The 26,304-nt window shown below is 37.2% G+C and overlaps 1 protein-coding gene and 1 pseudogene across 10 annotated transcripts in view; one reads left to right on the top strand and one right to left on the bottom strand.

Annotated features, from left to right (window-relative positions):
- Window positions 1-26,304, bottom strand: part of ZNF438 (zinc finger protein 438) — a 400,000-nt gene that overhangs the window by 124,645 nt on the left and 249,051 nt on the right. For 5 of the 10 annotated variants that reach the window (XM_072749309.1, XM_026000877.2, XM_072749310.1 and 2 more), the window contains exon 2: window positions 16,886-17,068. The exons of 2 other annotated variants lie outside the window; for them this stretch is intronic. The gene's annotated coding sequence lies outside the window, so the exon portion shown is untranslated. Of the gene's footprint in view, window positions 1-3,601; window positions 3,662-12,786; window positions 12,836-16,885; window positions 17,069-26,304 lie in introns of those variants that run through there. 3 more of the 10 variants (XM_072749311.1, XM_072749316.1, XM_072749313.1) reach the window with 2 other exon arrangements.
- On the top strand, window positions 12,496-12,996 carry LOC112921514 (large ribosomal subunit protein uL13 pseudogene; annotated as a pseudogene).

The following is a 26,304-nucleotide window of genomic DNA, read 5'->3' on the forward strand; positions in this document are numbered from 1 at the left end:
CTGGAAAGGAAAATGACAGGAACTGTTTAACGTTAAAAAAAAAACAAACCACTTTTGACCCCATATGGAGAACTGACTGGAGAGGTGCAAGGAGGAAATAAGGAGAGCCAGGCTGCTGTTATCACCCAGGTAACTTATGATGATGATGACAGGTTGTATTATATTAGGAAGAAGTAGAGGGGTGGTAATACAGGAGTATTTGGGATATATGTTGAAAGGAGGGTATATAACCTGATTGGACTGGAATTGGGTTAAGAAGGAAAGAGAAAACTCAAGATGGCCTCTAGTTTTTGGCCTAAGCAACTATGTGGATCACTTAGTGAGATGAAGAAGGAGGGAAGAAACAAATTTGGGGAAGAGAGTTCTACAGTTCTGTTTCAAACATGTTAAGTTTGAAATGTTTATTAAGACTTTCAAATAGATGTTGAATAGGCAGCCATAGATATGACCCTGAAGTTCACAGGAAAGATCAAGGTAAAGAATAAACCTGGGAGAACAGAGGCATTTAAAACAAGAGGTCAGATGAGTCCATATAGGGATAAATGTAGAAGGTTGCCAAAGACTAAGCCCTGGAGAATACCAACTTTTAGAGATCAGGAGGAAGAGAAGATAGAAAAGAAGACTTCATAATTTTATGTGCATTTTATGCTTTCAAGTGTAAGAGGAACTAAAGATTTAGAGCTACAGAAAGATACAGTTAGAATTGATGGGGAGAAGTTAGAGAGAGATAGATTTTTGCACAGTATAATGTGCACTATGATGACTAAGTTAATAACTCTTATTCTTCTTCTTCAAAAAAAAAAAACAACTGGAATTACAATTAACCCTTGAAAAGCATGGGTTTAAACTGTGTGATTGTTTTGTTATTGTTATCATTGTTTGGGTATAGTACTGCATTATAAATATATTTTCCCTACAATTTTTTTCCCTACAATTTTCTTAATAACACTTTCTTTTCTCCAACTTATTTTAAGAATACAGTATATAATACATATAATGTACAAAATATGTTAATTGACTACTTACATTATTAGCAAGTCCTCCTGTCAACAATAGGCTATTCGTAGTTAAGTTTTAGTGGAGTCAAAAGTTATATGTGGATTTGACTGTGAGGTGGGCAGGACTCCTAAAGCCCACATTGTTCAAGTGTTTATCCACAAAGTACATAGCTACCCATCATAATCTTTAAAAACCACCTTTCAAAGTCATGTGCCTACTCTATTTCTGACTCCTATCCTATTTACTGAGTCTGGATAGCTGAATTTCACGTGTCAGCTGCTCAATTACCAGATCTCTGGCCTCTGGCATGTGTCTTGGCTTCTGAATCCAAATTTTCACCCCAACTAACAACTTCTAGTTGCCCAACACTGACCAGGAGACACGCTGAGATCATGTTCCCCAGAGCTGCCAAGACTTCTTGGCTTATGATCAATGAAGCACACAATGAGTGAGTGTTCAGCAGTTAATCAGGTGACAGAGAACCACTGACATGTTAGGGAACTGTACAATGAGCCAGATCAAGGCTGGAACAGAGAACAAGAGATTATACTCCAGGCTAGTCACCCCAGGGAAATCTGGTCTAGGTCACCCAGTGTAGTCAGACATCCTTTTCCCCAGAAGAGTTAAAGTACTCTGAAGTTTACCACGTATCCATGGATTAAGGACTTCCTGGAAGCTGGTAACATTATGAACCAAACAGTAGGTACTGCATACCATGGGTACCTGTTCTTTCTGCATCAAAGCCTCAGTGTTGGCCTGGAGACATCTGTTACTTTCCCACCACATCTATAAAGGGAATTCCAAACTATTTTTGTATTTGTGAAGGTTAAATGGGATCACTCCAAGTAAAGTGCCTGGTACATAGACAGTGCTCAATACATATTAACTACTCTCATTTATACTTTAGAGAACCACAAAAAGACAGTCAGCTGAATGATAAAATATGTCTCGGGAAAACATTTTTAGTGCTCTCCTAGCAAAAAGAATAATATAAGAAGATTTTTTTTAAATATACGAACTATTATGTTATCAATAGAACTTAAACGTGTCCTGAAAAAGCTCTCTTCCATTTTTCTGAACTTCCCTACCAAGATTTGGCAAAATTACATTACACAACTAAGAGATAAAGATGTCAATTTTATTAACATGACATTGATTAACACCAATTCTGAATAAATACCATCAAGCAAAACAGAAACCTCTAAGCCTAGTAAGTATTCTGCAACAGTCACTCAGGCCTGTTGTTGTTTTACATGTCTATATCCTTTAAGTATAATATATTTCTATTTCCCTTTATGAAATTTAAGTTTAACTAAAATCATTAAAGTTGGCAACAGAAGCAGGAAACCATTTATGAGACCAGCATGGCTATTTTACTTTTATTAATGAAAAGTTATATAATAGTTTCAGCAAACTACAGAGTTCCATTCTGGTAGTCTTTTAATATTTATAGAAATTTAAGAGTTATACTGCTAGAGTTCATTTTTGAAACTGAGAGTTTCTATTCTCTGACAGCAATCAATTATTGTAGCTCAATTACAGAAATGGTTATTTAAAAGTTACATTCATCTTTATTCATACTCCTTAACAATAGGTCAACTGTGTCTTGTACTTGACCTAGTAGCTCACACAGGTCTAAATGAACAACACTGCACTGAGAGCGTCTCAACCCCACAATGAAGGCCCATCACTGGGCTTTTTTGCCTCCAACAGTACATTAAAGAGAAGAAAAGGGAAAAAAAGGCAGTACACCTAGAACCTGCTTATGTTAATATAAAGTACTGCACTAAACTACCAAAGGGCATAGATGCACCTTAAAAGAATCAAAAAGCAAGTATGTAACCAGGCATAAGCAGACAGTCACAAACACCAAGCCAATACCCAAAACCCAAAATCCCACACCTCCTGTGAAATGAAACCTATAGTCACATTATTTCCTCGTACCTCTATTCATGGTCTGAATTTTTTAAAGGTAAGTGATAATTCTAATTTTTCAAATTATTACAGAGAAAAGCTACTGCAAAACTACAATTTTCAAATAAATAAAGCTTGATTTTTTTTTCTGCTTTAACTGAATTTTTATTTGGGAATAATTTTAGATTTACAGAAAAGTTGCAAGGATACTATGGAATTCCCTTATACCTCTCACTCAACTTCCCCTGAAGTTACATCTCACATCGTCATGGTTTTGTCAAGACTAAGGAATTAATGCTGATATACTGCCATTAATTAAGCTGCAGGCTTATTTGGATTTTTCACTAACACCTTTTTTCAGTTGTAAGGTCTAATCCAAGTACCACATTGCATGTATTGATTTTTTTTTTCTTTTTAGTGCTTTCAGTTCTGGAACATGCCAAACTTGTGTGTCTTATTAGATGTCTTCATGATAAATATGACAGGGAATAACACTCAGCTCCCTGGAAAATATGACTTATCAGATATTAGAGAAACATTAAGATTCATGTAAACATGATATTTCTACTAATGTTTTTCTAAAGAGAAAAAGAATTAAGTCACTTTGTCAGGAACTTTGTTAGGAATCTATGAGATCAAATTATTTAATGTCTCAGAAATATCTCTTCAAAAAATGCTTGTCACTTACCTATCTCTCAAAGCTCCAGTAAATAGTCCTAAGACATACAGTAAATCCTTTTAACTAATCCTGTAATAGAATGTAAAGTATTATTATAATCATATTCAAATAATCCATTTTTATCAAACATATGTAGATACTGCCTTCCTTTCATTCCTAAACTTCATTTTTAATTACTATATATTTTTATTAAAGTAACAAAAGAACTAATTTAAGGGAGAATAATTCAGGGAACTTATTACATGTCTTTAGTTTAAAAACGAAGGCATACAAAATTTAATAAAAGTTTTAAGATGAATAGAAAATGTTCCACAAAAAAGAAATGCCAAATGAATGAAACCAACTAGGAAGAATGCTTCACATTCTTTCCACGTACGTAATGCTGTAGAAATTACTAAACAGTCACAAACAAGTGAATCATATTGAGGGCATAGTCTTTTGATGGGACAACAGTAATCCCGAGTTTGGAGTTAGAAGGTTTTTGAAAAAACACATCTCTGGTAAAGTGTCTTTGTGTGTCAGTTTGTCTGAGACAGTCCCAATGTATGCCTATTGTCACAGTGTCCACTCAATTTATTATTTCTTTTAGATTTTTCTTATTCAGTGCTATTTTTTTTAACGGTAGCAGTAGCAGGATTTTCACTTTTAGGTTCTGCCATTATCTTGTCAAGCACTATGAGATGCATGTGCAGAGAACCCAGCTGCCAATTTAACATGTAGTTAAGTCTGAAAGACTTTGACCAGTAACCCACTTTTGGATGGGCTGTAACTGATACTTTATTCTCAAAGACAACACCCAAGCCACTCACAGGAAAAAAAGTGCGCTCAGACAGGAATAGTTAGAGACAACTAACTCCTTCAGTCTTGGGTGGAAGTCGAAGAAATATTCAATGTCGCTGCCCCTGCTTATGATTAGCTCTAAGACCAATTTAAGAAAAGCAGATGGAGAGGTTTTACATATTACTCTATAAAGCATGACTTTTCATTTAGATCAAATGATTGTTCTTTAAACTTATCTCTCTCAATCTTAATTACAATTTACTTTGTTTACACAAAGTTAAGTGATAGCTGTTACTTTTTCTTCTTTTTTTTTTTTAAAGATTTTGTTTTTATTTATTCATGAGAGACAGAGAGAGAGAGAGAGAGAGGCAGACACAAGCAGAGGGAGAAGGAGACTCCATTCAGAGAGTCTGATGTGGGATTCGATCCTGGAACTCTGGGATCACACCCTGAGCCAAAGGCAGATGTTCAACCACTGAGACACCCAGGTGTCCCAGATAGCCGTTACTTTCTTGGCTCTGTTAACAAAAGAAATTCACACTTAAAAATTATGCCAGCTTTCTAATTGTGTGAAAACTCAGTTAATTCCCCTTTCTTTTCATAACTGATTTAGAGAATAATTCAATAAAACAATATGCATACCAATGTACTGTTGGACTAATAACGTCCAAAAATTTTATATATTTGCAATAACAACATATAGAAAGCAGGTAAGAGGAAAGCTGTACTAGAGTAAGGAAATAACACCAGATGGGAACTCAAATCCAAAGGAATACAAGAAAAGAATGAAAAATAGAAAGGCTAATATAATTAATTCTATAAATATGTATTTGCTCTCTTTTCTTCTCTCAGCATACAATTGAAAAGACATATGATTAGTGGCACCTTGGTGGCTCCATCTGTTTAGTTTGCCTTCAGCTGAGGTCATGATCTCAGGATCCTGGGACTGAGCCCCACGTCAGTCTCTACGCTCAGCAGAGAGTCTGCTTGTCCCTCTCCCTCTGCCTCTCCCCTCACTTGTACATGTGTTCTCACTCTCTCAAATGAGTTAATTAATTAATTAATAAAAAATACAAAGCATGAGATTATATAAAGTAAAAATTATAACAATATATTATTGGGTTTCTATAATATATAGACATAAGATGTGTAATAATAGCAAAAAGTGGGGAGAGAGAAAAATGGAACTATACAGGAGAAAAGTACATTTTGCTGAAAGTAAGTAAACTGAGAAATAGATTCTTCTACGTTAAAATGTATACTTCAAAGTCTAGAGCAAATACTAAGAAAATAACTCAAGATACATAATTCAAAAATGATTAAAGGACTCAAAATACTACACTGGAAGACATTCACTTAATTCAAAAGAATTCACTTAAATTTAAAAGAATTCAAGAGAACAAAAAAGGCATGAGATCTATAGAAAACAAAAAGCAAAACAGCAGTTGTAAATCCAACAATATCAGTAATATTAAATGTGAACAGATTAAACAGCTCAATCAAAAAGCAGAGTTATCAGATTGTATTTTTTTAAATCCAATGATTTTTTTCAAGAAATACAGTACTGGTAAATGTATTTCCTCTTCTTTTCCTTATGATTTCCTTTTTTCTATTAAAGATTTTATTTATTTAAGAAAGAAGAGAGTGAGCATGCTCACACATAAGCACAGGGGAGGGGCATCGGGAGGAGGAGAGCAAACTCCTTGCTGGGCAGAGAGCCTGCCTTGGGGCTCAATCCCAGGACCCTGAAATCATGACCTGAGCTGAAGGCAGATGCTTAACTGACTGAGACACCCAGGCACCGGCCCCCTCTTTATGATTTTCTTAGTAACATTTTCTTTTCTCTAGCTTACTTTATTGGAACATGTAACATACCAAATAACATACAATGTATACAAAATATGTGTCAACTGACTGTTGTTATTGGTAAGGCTTCTGGTCAACAGTAGGCTAACAGTAGGTAATTTCTAGGGGAATCAAAAGTTATACGTGGATCTTCAATTGTGCTAGGAGTCAGCACCACAAACTCCCTGTTCAAGGACACAGTGTCTCTACAGGAGAAACATTTTAGGTTCAATGATACGAATAGGCTGAAAGTAAAAGGAAGGAAGGAAAAAGACACTATGCAAAGAGGAACCATAAAGAATCAGAAAAAATAAAATTTAAAACAATGATGGAAGAATCAAAGAGTAAACAATTCAAAACCAATAATGGAAGACATTATATCCCCTTCTGATATTAGATGGAACAATCAAGGAGAAAATCCACAAGGAGATAGAAGATTGGAACAAATTATAGGCTAATGAGATCTAATAGGCATCTATACAACATTCCACTCAAAAACAACACCATACACATTCTTCTCAAGTGTACATGAAACATTCTCTAAGGTAGACCAAATTCAGGCCATGGACAAGCCTCAATAATTTAAAGTGATTAAAATCACACAGTGTTCTGTGACCAGATAGAATGCAATTAGAAATCAGTAATCGAAGGAAATTTTGGAAATTCACAAATATGTGAAAATAAAACTATACACTCGTAATTAACGAATAAGTCAAAGAAGAACTTATAGAGGGAATCAGAAAATTCCCTGACATGAATGAAAACCAAAACAACATACCAAAACTCATGGGGTACAGCTAAAGAAAGCAATGCTTAGAGTAAAAATAAGCAATGCTTATATGAAAAAAGAGGAAAGTTCTCAAATGAATAACCTAAACTTCCATCTTAAGAACCAAGAAAAAAAAGAGAAAATAGAAAAGCAAGCAGAAGGAAGGGATCAATAAAGATTAAAGTGCAAACAAATAAAATACAGAATAGAAAAACAAGAAAAAAATCAATGAAAACAGAAGCTGATTCTTTGAAAATACTGGCAAAATTGACAAGTCTTTAGCTGGAGTAACCAAGAAAAAAAAAAAGGAAGGAACACAAATTACCAGAATTAGGAATGAACAAAAGAACATTACCACTGACCTTCCAGAAATAAAAGTTATTATAAAGCAATACTATGAACAACTGTACATCAACCAATTGAGTGCCTGGATGAAAAGAACAAATTCTTAGAAAAACACAAACTACTAAAATTGAATTAAAAATAGAAACTCTGAATAAACCTGTAACAAATAAAGAGATTGAGCTAGTAATTAAAATACTTCCAACAAATAAAAGTGCAGACCCAAGGGCTTCATTAGTTATATATACACATATATAAAAGTATATACACACACATATATACATAAATGGAGAGAATACTCCCATAAGCCAGTATTACTCTGATACCAAAATTAGACAAAGGCATCATAAGAAAACTACGTACCAACACTCTTTATGGGTACAGATGCAAAAATCCTCAACAAAATACCAGCAATGCAAATCCAGGAATATGTAAAAAGTATTAAAACCATGACCAAGTGAGATTTACACTAGGAATGCCAAGTTGGTTCAATACACACATGCACACAAAAACCTAATGCATATTATATTAACTAAGTTAGCCAATACTACGTTAACAAAATTTTTAAAAACTACATATCAATAGACACAGAAAAAGCATTTGCCAAAATCCAACACCCTCATAAAAAGCTTTCAACAAACTAGGAATAGAAAGGAACCTCCTCAAACAGACAAAGACATCTCAAAACCTCACAGTTAGCATCATACTCAATAATGAAAGACTGAATGTGTCCCTCCTAAAATTAAAAACAAGAGAATTATGTCCTATTTCTTACTACTTCTGCCTAACATTTCACTGCAAGTTCTAGCCCATGCAATTAGGCAAGAGAAAACAAAACAAAAGAAAGCATCCAGATTGGAAAGGAGTAACTATAATCATCTCTATTCATAAATGACAATTTTGTATATAGAAAATCCTAAGGAATCTCTTTTTTAAAAAAGCTTTTAGAATAACCAACCATGTTCACCAAGGTTGCAGGATACAAGAATAATATACAAAATTCTTTTCTCTATACAACAGCAATGACCAACCCAAAAATGAAATAATGAAATTATAAAAACAATTCCATTTACAATCACATCAAGAAGATAAAAATATTTAGGAATTTATTTAATAAAAATAGCATAAGACTTGCACAGTGGAAACTACAAAATACTGTTAGAAGAAATTAAAGACAACTTTAATGGAAAAACATACCCTGTTCATGCACTGTTAAGACTTAATATTGTTAGGATGTCAGTACTTTTCATGGTCTACATATGCAGCAGAATTCTTATTACAATCCAAGCTGCCTTTTCTGCAAAAATTGAAAAATTTATCTTGAAATTCACACGGAGGGATCCCTGGGTGGCGCAGCGGTTTGGCGCCTGCCTTTGGCCCAGGGCGCGATCCTGGAGACCCGGGATCGAATCCCACGTCGGGCTCCCAGTGCATGGAGCCTGCTTCTCCCTCTGCCTGTGTCTCTGCCTCTCTCTCTATCTCTCTGTGACTATCATAAATAAATAAAAATTTAAAAAAATATATTTAAAAAAAAAAAAAAAAAGAAATTCACACGGATATGCAAGGTACCCAAAAGAGTCAAACAATCCTAAAAAATAAAAAAGATAGTTGGAAGATTCACATATCCCAATTTGGAAACTTACTGTATACTTATAGTTTAATTGATACAGTAAGGTACTGGTATACAGATAAACATGTAAAACAATGGAAAGAAACTGAGAGTCCAGAAATAAATTCTTACATCTATGGTCAATTTTAATTTAATAGGGCATCATCCAAAACAATTTAATGGAAAAAAATATAGTCTTTTTAAACAAATGGTACAAGGGCAACTGGATATCCACAATCAAAAACATGAAGCTAGACTTCTTTCTTACATCACACACAAAAATTAACTAAAAATGGATCACAGACATCAATGTAAATGCTAAAACAATAAAACTTCTAGAAGAAAACAGAGTAGTAAATCTTTGTGACTTTGGATTAGACAATGGTTTATTAAATATACCAGAAATACAAGAGACAAAAAGAAAAAATAAACTAGGACATCTCTAAATTAAAATATTTTGTGCTGCAAATGATATACTATCAAGAAAATTGGGGAAAAAAAGAGAATGGAAGTAAATAAGTGTAAATCATATTTCCAAAAAGAAACTGTTACCAGTAATAATGAACTCTTCTAATCCATTAAGAAAAACTAAACAATTATTTAATTAAAAATCAAATAATAAGCAAAAGGTTTGAATAGACATTTCTATGCAGAAGATTTACAAATGTCTAATAAACACATGAAAAAATGACCAACATCATTAACCACTGGGGAAATGCAAGTGAAAACCACAATACATTTTTAATCAATTTAATATTCAGTGAGACAACACTTTATAGCCAATATGATGGCTATAATCAAAAAGAGAAATAACAAGTATTGATTCAGATGTGGAGAAATTAGAATCCTCTATCTTGCCAGTGGGAATGAAAAATGGTGCAGCCAATTAGAAAAACATTTTGGTAGTTCCTCAAAAAGTTAAAACATAAAGTACCATTTGACCCAGCAAGTCCCACAACTAAGTAAGTACTCAAAGGAAATGAAAACATACATCCATACAAAAACTTGGACATAAATGTCATACCAGCATTAATCATAAGAGCCAATAAGTGGAAACGACCCAATGCCCCTCATCTGATGAATGGATAAACAAAATGTGACATATCCATACAATGAAATAGTATTCAGCAATGAAAAGAATTAAAATATTTACTACATCATGAATGAATCTCAAAGGCACTATACCTAAGTGAAAGAAGTCTGACACAACAGACTACATATCGTATGATTCAATTTACATAAAAAATCAGAATAAGCAAATGCATACACAGAAAGTAGATTAATAATTGCCAAGGCTGGGGTGATTGGAAAAATAGGGATGGGGAGTGACTGCCAACAGGTATGATGAAAATGTTCTAAACCTAGATTGTAGTGATGTTGTATAATTCTGTAACTATACTAAAACCACTAAATTATATACTTTAAATGAAGAAGTATATATATGCACATATATATATATTATACATATAATGTATAATGTATGTATATATGTAAATATATATATCAGAAAATTTTGGGATCAGTTGTTCTCATCTTACTGGACAGAGCTCTTAATATACCAAAGTACTCTTAACAGCAGTGCTATTTCCAGATTTCATCCAAACTCTCAAGGAAATGAAAAAAGCAACCTAATTTGAACATCACTCAAGTGTTTTCTATAATCTATCACCAACCCCTATGGCTGCTCAGTACAGACTACAAGAACCATGAATTTTACTAGAATCTAAAACAAATCCAACTAAAGCCTAAGGTGTCACCCTCCTATTTGTTTCCCAGTCCTAAGTGCTTCCGATTTGATTTTATGACCAGTTTCTATCACTAAAAATGGTCCTTAACTTTCAGTCACTTGACAAACATTTCTTATTATATTAGGTGCTCTATTAGGAAATGGATGAAAAGTACAATCTTTGTCCTTAAAGAAATTATAGTCCAGAGGGAGCAAGCACCCAATAAACTGGCAGAATTAAATGGTGGTTAAGTGCTAAATGAGTGCCATTTACAAACTTGTATGGTTACACAGAAAAGGAACACCTGATTTCCAGGAATAAAATAAGAAAAGGTATTAGAGAAGTGAGGCAATAGCAGAGACATCCCTAAGCTAAGTCTTGGAAGATAAGAAGGACCTTCCAAAGCAGTCAAGGGGGTAAGAGAAGTGTTTCAGGCAAGAAGAAAACATGCAAAGGCTCAAAAACTCAACAGCATTCAGAATGGAGGCAAGTTCAGTACTGAAGTAGAGTAAAGCAGAAGAGGGGAGAAAAGAACACTAGACAGGTGGGCAGAGACTCAATCCTGAAGCTCTCTGCTTGCATGGTACAGAGACTGGGTTTTATCTGGAAGATGCAGGAGTCCAAAGAATTCTGAGTTCAGGAATAATGTGATCAGATTTGCTTTTAAAAAATCACTCTGCAATAGGAAAAGAATAAATAAGAGAAAATCAGATAGGAGATAGGACGAGCACTTTAGAGATCATTCTAGTGGCATAAGTGAAAAGAAATGAGTGCTCCAAATAAGCAGAGACAGTAGGGATGGAGACAAAATGATCCACTTAAGGAATACTTAGAGTATGAAACATGAACTGACTGTGTATGGGGATAAAGGAGAATAAAAAAACAAGGTGGGTTCCAGAGTTTACTTGAGAAAAAGGACACTGGTATTCATCAATAAAACAGAATACAGGAAGAACAAGAAGTGCAGGTTTGAGGGATGCCTGGGTGGCTCAGTGGTTGAGCATCTGCCTTTGCCTCAGGGCGTGATCCCAGAGTCCCAGAATCAAGTCCCACATCTGGCTTCCTGCATGGAGGCTGCTTCTTCCTCTGCCTATGTCTCTGCCTCTCTGTGTCTCTCATGAATAAATACTTTAAAAAAAAAAAGTGCAGGTTTGAAACTCATGAAGAAGGTAGTAGTTAATAAAACCAATAATAACAAAAGTAATCTCAAATCTACAAGCCCCAACTCAGACTTATTGAATTAGAAACTCTAGGGTGGAGCCCAGCAATCTGTATTTTTAATTGCCCTCCAGATGATTCTGGTGTACACTAAACCTGCAAAACTACTGATCCTGCCAAACACTGGTAAGACTGGCAAAAAACCACTGGTAATACTGGCAAAGGTTCATGCAATCAGGTGGACACTAATGATGACAGTAGGGAAAGGTTATTATGAGGAGGAGCAGAATCCAGATTACAGAAGATTTGAGGAATATGCTTTAAAAAGAGAAATGGAGACAGCACATATATGCTCTTCTTCCAATATAGCCTGAAAAGAATAAGAAGACAGACTTAAAGTAAAGGTGATTAAAAAAATTATTAACACTTTCCCAGGCAGCTGCCAAAGATGGCGGAGGGGCAGGTGAGGAAGCTGGAGACTTTTAGCCAGAGTCACATTGTCAGGAAGTCTGGCTTTAGATTCTGTATCCTTCTGCCTTCAACAATCACAAGTATATAACAAGCACTGGGTCCTGGTGCTCAGTGGCCGAGGCCATCTCCTGGGCTGCCTGGCAGCCATTGTAGCCAAACAGGTGCTTCTGGGCTGGAAGGTTGTAGTTGTGCACTATGAGGGCATCAACATTTCTGGCAATTTCTACAGAAACAAGTTGAAGTACTTGGCCTTCCTCTGCAAGCGGATGAACACCAACCCATCCCGTGGCCCCTACCACTTCCAAGCACCCAGCCGTATCTTTTGGCAGACAGCTCGAGGCATGCTGCCCCACAAGACCAAGTGAGGCCAGGCTGCCCTGGACCGCCTCAGGTGTTTGATGGGATCCCACCACCCTATGAAAATAAAAAGCAAATGGTGGTTCCAGCTGCCCTCAAGGTGGTACACCTGAAGCCTACACGAAAGTTTGCTTACCTGGGGCACCTGGCTCACAAGGTTGGCTGGAAGTACCAGGCAGTAACAGCTACCCTGGAGGAGAATAGGAAGGAGAAGGCCAAGATCCATTACTGGAAGAAGAAGCAGCTTATGAGGTTACGGAAACAGGCCAAAAAGAATGTGGAGAAGAAAACTGACAAATACACAGAGTTCCTCAAGACCCATGGACTCCTCGTCTGAGCCCAATAAAATTGACTGTTTATTCCTCAAAAAAAAAAAATTATTAACAGAATAAAGTCCTCCAGAAGACAGAAAATGATTCAGAGCCCAAGCAGAGGAACTGGCCTTGGGAGGTATGGCAGGTACCAGTGGTTGCCTTCCCAGTCCACTCTCTTTCCAGGATAACAGAATCCCAATTTACTTCTTTTCTAAGAGGGTTGGAAGAATCTTGACTAGTCTAAGCCAATCACAGGATTTTATGTCTTTTGCCACTGATTGGTTTAGAAATGGGTTATATGAGGTACATTCAGCTAGTGAATTCTCCTAAGAGGCTTTTGGGAAAGTTTTTTCACTTTAAAAAAATACATAAAAGAGATGCTATAGCCTGAATTTTTGTGCTCCCCACCTCACAAAATTCACAGGTTAAAGCCCTAATCCCCATTGTGATGGTATTTGAAGGTGAGGCCTTTGGGAAGTAATCAGAGTTACATTAGATCACGAGGGTGGAGCCCCCATAATAGTATTAATGTTCTTACAAAATGACAAAGAGACAAAGTTCTCTCTCTGCCATGTGAGGCAACAACAAAAAGGTGGTTGTCCTCAAACCAGAAAGAGGCCCTTACCATGAATCTTTAGGCAACTTGATCTTGGACTTCCCAGACTCCATTAACGGTGCAAAACAGTCTAAGCCACCCAGTCTATACAGTATTTTACTATAACAGCCCAAACTGCTGCTGTACAAGACAAGAGATACCTTCCTTTCTCACAATCTTGGATACTCAGAATTGAGGATATAAATCTTGGAGCTCAAGGTGCCTGACATCTCCAGACCTGGAGGGGACAAGCCTGAGGACAAAAGCTAACAGGATGTTAGAATGGAAAGACACAAAGATCCTGAGAGCCTAATGACTGCAGTTAGCTGCTACATGAACCAACCATCAAACCATCTTTCTTCCAAAGTTCTAGTTATATGAGATCATAAAAGTTACTTATTATTTTCAGTTTCAGCTGGGTCTTCCTTTACTTGCCAGCTAAAAGCATTTTGATACAGAAAGATATTTTCACTGAGAGGAGTGTCAATGAAATTAACTTTGCCTCTTGGAGACATGGGAATTTGAGAGAGTTTCAGACTAAAGTTTCATTTATTAAACAAATGAAGCTTATATAGATCTATTTTATAAAGAGACTGACTTACCAGCTCTTTTCTGCTTTAAAATACGTAGTATTTCTAATGATAACGAAAGTCATGAAGATGATGGTGATAAGCTTATGCTTATTAAAGTATTTTTTAAAGCAAAGGCATTTTATCCTTGTACTGCTTACCTTCTGCATTTCATTTGACTTCAACAGTGAAATCATGGCAACACTTTCCACTTTCTGTTATAACAATTTTTGTGTCTTAATTTTTCAAATTTTCTTGGTATATAACACTGTACCACAATGTAGTTTACAGAGGGAACCCTTAATTTGAAAGAACAACATTCTGAAAGCCAAACAATGTATAAAAAGATTTCTATTTTTATTTCTATACATTTTCTAATCTGTTCAAGAAAAGAAAACATTTCAACCAGATCTGTGGAATGATACCTTTGATTCCTATCAAGGGGTAGAAAGTCAACACTGTAGCCAGATAGATAAACACCAGTAAAAGTACCATTTGAACACAAATAACAAGAAGCAGTAGAAACGTATGACTACCCAGGCAGTCCCCAAATGGCGAAAAACACAACTGGAAACTAAATTTTAAGACAGTTTTTGAAGCCCAAAACATTTTTCCTATAGAAACAATGTTACTATGAGTCACTGCGTTACTGCGCCAATCCACAAAACCCTTATAAAACCATATGCATAAGACTATTGTTTGAACTACACCCAGGCAGAATAGTACTTTTTCCTTTGGAAAATACATCATTTTCTCCTCCCACCCTCTTCCGAGTCCCAGGAGAGTAGGCCTAGCCATGGACTCTGTTCACCTCTCCAATCTCATCGTTACTCTCTACATTGCACACACTCTGGGTCAGCCACGCTGCCCTCTTCAACCTGCAGAAACTTTTCCCCTTGTAGTTGCTGCTGTCGTGCCCTCCCTGACCTCTTCTAGATCACCTCTCTCAGCCTTCATGTCTCAACTTAAATGATACTTCCTCAAGAAGACAGTTCCTTATCCCCACACTGAGTCACAGGTTGCTGCTGGACTCTCGCACTCCAGTATTTCTTCCACTGTATTATAATCACTTTGTTTATCCTCCTCCTAATCTCTGTATTTGGGGCATGTTACTTGACACTATTTAGCCCTAGAATATAGATGAGTAGCTGGCATTCTGAAGATGTTTAACACATATTTGTTTGTATGAATGAGTTTACCTAATGAGGTACTTCATTTTTAACCTGACCCACAGAATATTTAACCTTATCCATGCCCATTACCAAGAGATTAAGCAGTTTTCCAAAAATTTCTCTACTCCTGAATTCTTACCTACACATTGTTCATAGAAAGGAGGCTATCTATCCAATTTCTTCCACATGGATAGTTTATAAAGTAACTTAAATGGAGTGTTAAAATTCTAGCAAACATAAGTATATATTCTAATATTACTTTTATCTCTTTCTTACAGGTAATGTCATTCATTCGTTTTGGTTTTATTAACTATTTAAATTCAATTTAATTATCAGTGTATTATTAGTTTCAGAGGTAGAATTCAGTGATTCATCAGTTGCATACAACAGCCAGTGCGTGCTTATTACATCAAGTACCCTCCTTAATTCCCATCAACCAGTTACCACATCCTCCCACTCACCTCCCCTCTAGCAACCCTGTTTGTTTCCTATAGTTAAGAGTCTCTTATAGTTTGCGTCCCTCTCTGTTTTTTTTTCTTATATTATTTTTCCTTACCATCCTCTATGGTCATCTGCTTTGTTTCTTAAATTCTACAGATGAGTGAAATCATATAGTATTTGTATTTCTTGGACTTATTTATGTCCATCAACAAATGAATGGATAAAGAAGATGTGGCATATATTATACAATGGAATTATTACCAGGGCATCAAAAAGAATGAAATCTGGCCATTTGCAACGATGTGGATAGAACCAGAGGGTTTTATGCCAAGGTAATGTCATTCATTCTTAAGTTTTTACTGCAATTGATGAAATGCTAATTCCCAAATTTGTATCTCTAGACTTAATTTCTCTCTTACATTAAAAATCCAAATTTCCAGGTGTCTATAATTTTATACCTGAATGTAAGGACTTCACTCCAACATTTTTCTCTTGTGTTCCCCATTTCAGATAATGACATTACTACCTGGAAACTCGAACCTGACACTCAAATTCTCTTACTCTTGTTACTTAAAGATTGGTCCATGAACCAATAATGCTTGTTGTTTATCACCTGGAATCTTTTAGAAACACAAGACTATGCCCCACTCTGGACCTGCTGAATTAGAATCTACCTTTTAACAAAATCCCCAGGCAATTCATATACACGTTAAAATCTGAGAAACACTGATCTATAATTCCTTTTCTCCTTACTCTCACAAATCAAGTCCACCAAGTCTACACAGAAAAATGTCTCATATATATTCCCTCCCATCTATTTTTGTTACTGCCCTGATTTAAGCCATCACCTCTTGCCTGGAACATTGCAATGACCTTTTAGTTGATCTCATTCTTCTAAACCATTGGTTCTCATCCAGAAGTTCATAAGAGATACTTTTCTATACATACGCTATGAATTTGAGATAGGCCATATGGTTGGCAGAACAGAACTGTACATAATATAAAACCTGTCTTACCTATGTTGCAATCAAAATCTAGGGACACTTAGAAAAATGTCATATGGGAAAGCATCTAAAAGTAAAAGTAAAAAGACTGAGAACCACTCCTCTTGAGTCTCCTCAAAACAATCTTTCCCCATACTGACCTGTTTTCTTTCCAAAATACAAATATGATCACATCATATCCCTCTCTAAAGTCTTTCAGTGGCTTCTGAACACGTCATGGACTTCCACATTTCCATCTTTCTGTTCATGCTTTCCTTTTTTTTTTTTCTCCTTTTGGCAAAAATCTTGCTCATCTTCTGAAGTCCTGTTCAAGAATCATCTCGCTGGAAAAAAAAAAAAAGTCATCTTATCTTGCCAATTTTCTTGGTAAATAACTGCTCCCCCCTTCCCCTGCACCCCACCATATGTTCATCATGTGATCATGGCTGCCTATCTTCCCTGCCAGACAAGGACTTCCCTGAAGGCATTCTGTATCTCAGTCACTGACAGATGGTAGATAATCAAAAAATGTAAAATAAGTCAATTACCATTTATATCTGACATCATCAAAGCTATAGAACTTATCACTGATAATGTGAATGCATTTATAAACTATAAAATACTAAGTACCATATATCTATAAGACGGAATCATCTCGAAAATAAAACAAAAAAGGAAAAGAACTCTTAAGTTAGATATACCCAAACATAGTAAAAGTTTAAATATGCTTGGAGAGCATATTTAAATATGCTTAATTCCCATTCACAAAAATGCAGCTAACCCTTATGAGCCCACAATCTGGGTAGGTCTACCTCGTTTCCTGATAGTTAAACCAGATAATTGAACAAAAAGAAGAGTTTAGCCTTTGGTAAAGAAAGGAGGAGATAAGTCTGCCAGCTGACTTTTTAAATTATATATTTTATCATAAAGATTAAAAAGTTATCTTTATGTTATAAAGAAAATTATCTGTTATTTAAAATTGTTAAAATTTTATTTTCTGCATATTACTTCTCAAATGTGGTTACATCACACTAAACATACCATTTTGTATTCAGTTACAAAATTCTGCCATAAATTACACTCATAATTACACTTTCAGTGACTTCATTACTTTATCATCTTGACATACCTTTAGTTCATTAAAACATTCATCAAATCTCAGTAACTTAGTTCAACATTTATTGAACTGCTATGTGTCGGGCCCTGAGACAGCTGACCACCCCTAACCTCAAGAACCCCTACTCAAGTGGCAGGGGTTGACGCATTTACCTGGCACTGCACTGTAGTGCTGAACGCAAATCAAGGGTGGCTCACTAGCAGTGATAATTAGGGTGGGATGCCTCTCCCATCTGAGTGCTGCTCCCAAAGGATGAGAAGTCAACAGGACTTGGTCAGGGGGAAGATGGGAGAAATGTAATATGGACAAGGCAAAAGAATCTGAAATCACACATGTTCAGAGAAAGGCAATGGCTAAGAGTATAGCAAGAGAAACAAGTAAGCATGAATGGCCTCCACTTCATCAAAATCTCACCAGACCTGGGAGTTATTTTAACTTCCAGTACTTGCAAGAGAATAGAAGGGGTAACTCAAAGTGGATTTAAAATGCATTTCTTTGATTACCTGTGATGATGAACATATTCCTACATTTTTATTACTAATTATATTACATATCTGTTAAAATTCTCTGTCCACTTAAGTACTAACTCTTGACATTTTTTTCCTCATTAAGTTTAAGAGAACTCTTCAGGTATTACAGATATTAACCCTTAATCACACCTGATAGGAGCACTTTTCCCAGTCTGTTATATTATTTTCTTCATTGTGAATAAGTCTTAAATGTTATATATTCACGCTGCTGACCTATCAATTCTTTGGTGAGTTTTTCACTGCTCCAATACTAAGTTACTATACTGAGTTACTGAGCTATCACAAACCTGATAAATATTACATTCTATTTTCTTTTTTTTTTTTTAAGATTTATTTGAGAGAGAAAGAGAGAGAGCAAGCATGTGCAAGCTCCAGGGGGAGGGGCAAAGGGAGAAGGAGAGAGAGAGAGACTCCCCACTAAGCACAGAGCCCCATGTCTGGCTGGATCTCATGACCCTAAGATCATAACCTGAGCCTAAATTAAGAGTCAGATACTTAACAAACTGAGCTACCCAGGTGTCCCTACCTTCTATTTTCTACTGAGTTTTCTAAAATGTGATTTTAAAAATATTTAGCTCTTGATATCAGCTAGACTTGACAAAGACATGATATACACAACACTGACATATAGCCATTAATCTCCCTCTTCCTACCTTGCTTCCATTTCCTTTGCCAAAATATAGCTAGAGAATTCTTTTTTATGTCTTCATTCCTTTTAATTCAAATTCCCTTACCTAACAATGCTACAAATAGAACAGCAGGAGCAGGTGTCCTATTGCACTATCTTTAGAGATGGCCCTGAGACATCCACACCCTCTATGACAGAATTAAGAATTAATATTTTAAGGTACATATAAGGACACAAAATACTTAAAGGATGCATTTTATGCAATACAATAAAAATCAGCACTAATTCTGAAGTAATCCTGGCAACATTTCTCTTCTAAGTCCCCCAAACTAGAAACAATCTGTGTTTTCTTTGAGGGCTTAACATGCCATAGCCTTTTGACTTTATGTTATGATAGGCAGTTTTCAAGTTAGAAAGGGGGACTTAGTCAAGTGGCTTTCAGTTGAGCATGTCTGACTCCCATGGAAGTTTGGAAACTGGAGGGGAGACAGCACATTTTACTTTATTTTTTTAAATCCAAAAAAATTTTTATCGGTGTTCAATTTGCCAACATACAGAATAACACCCAGTGCTCATCCCGTCAAGTGCCCCCCTCAGTGCCCGTCACCCATTCACCCCCACCCCCCGCCCTCCTCCCCTTCCACCACCCTTAGTTCATTTCCCAGAATTAGGAGTCTTTATGTTCTGTCTCCCTTTCTGAGAGATGGCACATTTTAGATGTTACCATAAGGGAGCATACATTCCTATCAGTGAGGATCCTAAGTATTTCACTTCATAGAAGGCAATCTTGTACAACAAAAATCGATCTCACCCCAAATGCCAATGGCCACTTTACGTTAGCTTACAGGGCAAATGACTTGCTTCCAATATCTAATGAAGGCAAATCTCCTGACTTCTGTTTGTTCTATCCAACCTGCCATAGGTATATGTTTCACAGTGATAGGGCCTGCCCCAGGAAAGACTGTGAAGTGTACCTGGCTGGACTGGATGTCCTCCTTAATCCTCCTATGAGGACTCTCACTTTACTGGCCATTCTGGCCTGGATTCATTCAAGTAACATCCCCACAAGTTTCTGGGCTATGGCTACACTCTTCTCACTCTGATCCACCAAAACCTGTTTCCTGCAAGTTTTCAGCAAATAACTTGATAAACATATCACACTAAGATACTAATCTCATATAATACAATATACTCTTCTTCCCCAGGATAGCTGTATCAAAGGCTTACTCCAAAGATACCACTTCTTACCATCTCTTTTATTACCACCCTCGTCTAAGCTACACTACCCTCTTTCTCCTGGATCGCCATAGCAGTTTCTCAGCGAGTCTTCCTGCTTCAATCTTATATCACATAGTCACTTCTCAATAGTGATCTGACCTAAGTGAGCTCCTATCATTTCCAAGCCCAGAATCCTCTGATAGCTTCCTAGTTTCACTCAGAATAAAAGCCAAATATCTCCAACGGCCAGCAAGGCCATACATGGAAGGAGGAAAGCTGGAGGAAGAGTGTATCAGAGAGAAATAACAGGAGTCTGTTTTGGACATGTTAAATATGAGATGCTTATGAGACATTCCAGTGGAGCTGCAAGGAAGGCACTATCCTTAGATCCTCAGAAGAGAGCTTTAGGTTAGATAAATGGTTTTTCACCCAAGGTGATTCTGTCCTCCAGGAGACACTCGGCAATGTGTGACATATTTTTGGTTGCCACTTCTGGGACAGAGGAGGTTCTACTGGCATCTAGTAGGTAGAGGCCAGAGATGCTGCTGAAAATCCTACAGTGCACAAGACAGCCCCCCTGACAAACACTGACCCTGCCTAAGATGTCGCTGAGAAGATTTATGCTAGAGAAATAAATATGGGAGACATACTCAAACAGATCAAATTTTAAACCTTAAGTGCAAGGTAAGGAAAATATGAGGAGCTCCTCTTTCAGCAGGCACAGATAAAAGTGGAGGAACCAAAACAGAATACAGGAAAGGGTCAGCCAGAATGGGAAAAGGCAACACAGGAAAGGGTGGAGGGCCAAAGACCAAGAGAAGAGTGTTCTTGAAAGGGGGCTCAACAGTAGTCCACTTCACAGAAAACAGCCAAGATGGCAAGTGACACCGGTTGGGGATAAGGTGTTTGGAAGAATGGAGGAGTCGGGCCATAGGAGTAAGACCACAGAGGCAGGTGGGAAGGCTGCTGGGCAAATGTGAGGCTGCCATGGACATCACTCAAATGTAACCAACAGGCAGGTAATTGAGCTCCTCCAGTCCTCCAGCTTTGCCAGATTAGGAGAGGGCAAAGGAATCAGGGAATTTGCAGGGGAACAATTTGAACTGAGGCAGCTGGGTTGGACAAGGAAGAATTGATGACAAAAGGGAATTCATGAAGGGGGGGGTGATGGACTGAAGGTTTTGATGAATCATAAACATGTTTCCATATCAAATATACTCCTCTACCATGCTCTCAATTGTCCCATATTCAAATACCCTCTATCTTGATATCATTAAAGTAAATGGGATTTTTACCTTAGTCAGAAAGACCTCTTTACTATATGAACACTGCTAACAATCCTATTTACTTTGCCACACCAGGACCAAACAGCATTTGTGGAAAAGACCATGTAATCATGAAAGATAGGCTAAATAACCATGTCACCGGTTAAAATGCAGGCTTTTTCACTTGGTAATGCTGCAACATTAAATGACTTACTTTAACCTCTCTCTGATCCTAACTCTCTTCACTCAACAGACTGTGGTAGGCATAGCAGGCACACAATGCCCTTCAAGGACATCCACATCCTAATCCCTGCAATCTGTGAATTGGTTATGTTATATGGCAATGAGGAATTAAGGCTCCTGATCAACTGACCTTAAAAGAAGGAGAGTATCCTGGAATAAACACCCAGGTGGACCCACAGGAACCACCAGGGGTCTTAGAGGGAAAAGAAAGAAGTCAGAGCCAAAAAGACTGCCTGAGAGACTTGACCCCCCACTGCTGGCTTTGTAGATGGAAGGGGGGCCACCAGTCACATGTTGTGGGCAGCCTCTAGAAGCTGGAAAAGACAAGAAGGAGGTCTGCCCTGAGACCTCCAGAAATGAATGCAATCCTGCGGACACTCAGTAATACCCATTTAGGGCTTCTGGTCCCCAGAACTATAGAATAATAAATCTGTGTTGTTTTAAGTCACTAAGTTTTTCTCAATTTATTACAGAACAATAGGAAACTAACCCATAGGTAAATGAATCAATTTCAGAATCTGTGTAGAGTAACTAAGAAAAATAAATATACATAAAGTACTAAACAGAATGCCTAGGATACATACAGAAAACATTTAAATAACTGCTATTAGGATTATTAGTGCTAATACTATCACAGCACCAAAACCAATGGTAGTCAAGAGAAAGAACACTGACTCGGTTCTAGAACTTACTCAACTCTGTGACCTAAGACATCTTAGTTAACCTTAGTTACCCTATTAGGGCCCATTTCTTTCACTTATAAAACAAAATGAGGTGGCCTAGAATACACGACTCCTAAAATTTCTTCCAGCTCTAAAATTTTATGATTCAAAAACCTAATTCCTTAATCACATTCTACTCATTGCTAATTAACAGATTCAGAAAATCCTGTTAAATAAAAACAGTAAGCCAAGCAGTTTTCATTTAATGTTTCAACATTTTCAATATTTTATATTGCTGAGTTACAGCCTTATAAAGTTGAGTCATGGCATAAAAATCACAGAGCTGCAAGTGAAAATATCTAAGTCATCCTGCTACTATTTAAAGGCCTCACAGTCAAACTACAATAATATCTTCTCAAGTAGCTCAAAGTATATTCCCACACATTACCTCATTTATTCTTTTTTTAATAGCTTTATTGAGACATAATTCATATACTATGCAATTAACTCTTTCACAGTAGACGATTCACTGGTTGGTATATTCGTGGAGTCATAAAACCATCACTGCAGGGAATCTCTGGATGGCTCAGTGGTTTAGCACCTGCCTTCAGCCCAGGGCATGATCCTGGAGTCCCGGGATCGAGTCCCACATCAGGCTCTCTGCGTGGAGCCTGCTTCTCCCTCTGCCTCTTTCCCTCTCTCTCTCTCTCTCTCTCTGTGTGTGTGTGTCTTTCACGAATAAATAAATAAAATCTTAAAAAAAAATCACCACAAGCAATTTTTTTTCAAGCATTTTTTAAAATTTTCATTTATTTATTTATTCATGAGAGACAGAGAGAGAGAGAGGTAGAGACACAGGCAGAGGGAGAAGCAGGCTCCATGAAGGGTGCCTGACGTGGGACTCGATCCCAGGTCTCCAGGACGACAACCTGGGCCCAAGGCAGTGCTAAACCGCTGAGCCACCCGGGCTGCCCTGCAAACAATTTTTAGACCATTTTCATCATTCTCAAATGAAACTCTATGCGTTAGCAGTCACTCCGCATCTCCCTTCTCCAACCCCTTCTAGTCTCTGACCTACTTTCTGTCCCTATGATTGCCCTATTCTGGACACTTTGTAAAATGGAATCATACAACATTGGGCAATTTGTGTGTCCGACTCCTAAGCATGTTTTAAGATTTGTCCACTTTGTAGTGTTAGTACTTTATTCCTTTTTCATGATGAGAAATATTCCATTGGATTGTAGGAATAATATACATGTTTTGCTTATCCACTCATCCGCTGATGGACATTTGGGTTGTTTCCATGTCTTAACTATCTGGAATAATGCTGCTATGAACATTAGTACATAAATGTTTACATGGATATGTGTTTTGAGATCTCTGGGGTATGGCCCTAGGAGTGGAATTGCTCGGTAACACATGGTAACCCTATTTTTTAACCTTTCAGAGAACTGCTAAACTGTTTTCTGAAGTGGCTGCCTCCATTTTTCCCATCAGCAATGTAAGTTCGTTCTAATTTTACCACATTCTTACCAACACTTGTTATTACCTTTCATTATAATCAAACAGTTGGTATGAAGGGCTATCTTTTGAGATTTGGACTTGTATACCCCTATGAGTAATGATGCTGAGCATATTTTCATGAGTTTATTTACAGTTTATAAATCTTCTTTGGAGAAATGTCTATTCAGGTCCTCTGCCCATTTTTTAATCGTGTTGTTCTTTTTATTACTGAGTTGTAAGAGTTCTTTATAAATTCTGGATACAAGTCCATCGTCAGATAACTGATTTGCATATACGTATTTTCTTCTACTCTCTATACCTCATCCAATCTTAGTGCAGTTACTTACACTCAATAAACAAAGTCTGTGTTGCTATCCTCATTTTACCAGTAGAATTGGCATTTTACACGATTAAACAGACTTGTCAACTGGTAGACTCAAAAAAAAAAAACCTTATAGTTATGCTCCTATTTTTATTAATTTAAAGAAGCCATATATTCACGGCAACACTGTGATAGCACACCCAGGGAGGTGCTTCATTCTACCCTGATACTGCCTGTATCAATAACCAGACAGTATTATTTCCACAATTATATCAAAGATTCATCCATTCATTCAAAAAATAGTTATTAAGTGTTATGTGTCAGGTATTGTGCTCAGGATGCATCAGTGAACATGACCAAGTCCTTCATTAACCTTAGAATTTGGCAGTGTTATACAAAATCCCTAGTGCTAAATCAATTTCTTAATGGCAAACAGTCCAAATAAAGAAATTTATCTTAGTGCTTAAAAATCTACCCTTAACTCAGAAGAAACACTGCAGATTTTAATGCAAGGGATACCCTATTTTTCTTTAAAAAAAATCCGAAGCATCAAACTTATTTTGTGGCCCAGAATAATCTTGTTTTGAGTATTGGCTTTACTAGGCCATCACTTGGCTCTTACAAATTCTTTTTATAATGCAGCAATGTTTACTTTAATGACATCTGTCAAAATGAAACCTGAATAAATGAGGAAAATACTCATATTTTTACCTTTAACCAGAAAGCCTGAAGGCTCAGTCTATATTATAGTTCCTAACCCATGTGAATAAAAATGTTGTCATAGCTCCATTAAACATAAAAACAAAAATACAGAGTTACAAATCCAACCACCTGAAAAGGTAGTTCTAACCTTGTCTATGAAAGTATCCTTAATGCAAACCAGAGGGACTGAATAATCTCCTGGAGACTGAAGGCCATGCACTAAATGGCCCACACAATCTACACCTCTTGGCCTTACGTTTTGTTCCTTAAAGGGTTCACACAAATGTTACATTCTAAACTATCATACACCTATTTTCCTATTTACAAAAAAGTTGGCATTTTTAATTAGTCAATAAAAGAATTTGTCAACATCTCATGGTTCATAATTGGAGCTGCATTCATTTTTTGCTGTGCAAATTCAGTAAATTTAATAACAGCCAGAGTAAAACTAACATTTGGGATGATATACCATGCCTGCCTCACAGTTTTCAGTGTCCTCAACAGACCACTTTGTACACGGAGTCTGTGCATCCCACCACCCAGCCAGCGAGGAGCCAGCGGGTGAGGTGGCACAGGCTGAGCGTGGATGGTGTGACCTGAGCTGATCCGGGAAGAGGGGTGGCAGCACACATCAGTGCTGGGCTCTTGCACGCTGTGGGCTGAGAGGCGTGGGGTTCACGGGAGGTGTCAGGGGTTGCTTCAGGGAGTGAGAACAGGGCTCGGTGGGCAGAACACAGTGCTGCCAGCTTCCCTCGCCCCTACTTCCACCCCTACTTCTCACACTGTGGCCTCCAGGGAAGTTTTCTGAAGACTACAATCAGACTCTGACGAAAAGGTCTGTAAACCTAAATCTAGAGAAGTCTTGGCCAGGCAGACAGCAGTGTGCATCACATCTGAAAGACCAATGACGACAAAAATGGGAGAATGAATAATGAAGCTGGTGAGGAGCAGAGTCAAAAACAGGAAAGGGTGCGGCAGAAACCAAGGGTCGGGGTCAGACCTTAATCCACTGGAAATAATGCCTATTGTGGACTGGGTGTGTCTGCTTAAAAGAGCAGCAGTGGGATCCTTCACCCAGAAGCATTCAATTGCTGAAATCTTCAAGTCCAATATGCTACTTATGGGCTACATTCTTGTACCCTTCTAGCTCTTTAAATTCCTTTCCTACCGTTGCCAATCAAAACTCCACAGAACAGCCAACGTGAGCCTTCGGCACAGAACCTTCAGTAAAGTAAAGCAGATTACATCACTTCTCTGATTCAAACCTTCCAATGGCTTTCCTATGACACTTGAATGAAATCCCAGATCCCACTTGCAGGCCTAAGGTATCATGACCCTCAGGAATTCCACTCTCCTCCTCACTCATGCTCCCCAGTCACCTGGCCACTCC

Source organism: Vulpes vulpes, chromosome 2, assembly GCF_048418805.1.
Source record: "Vulpes vulpes isolate BD-2025 chromosome 2, VulVul3, whole genome shotgun sequence".
In the NCBI taxonomy this organism is placed as follows: Eukaryota; Metazoa; Chordata; class Mammalia; order Carnivora; family Canidae; genus Vulpes; species Vulpes vulpes.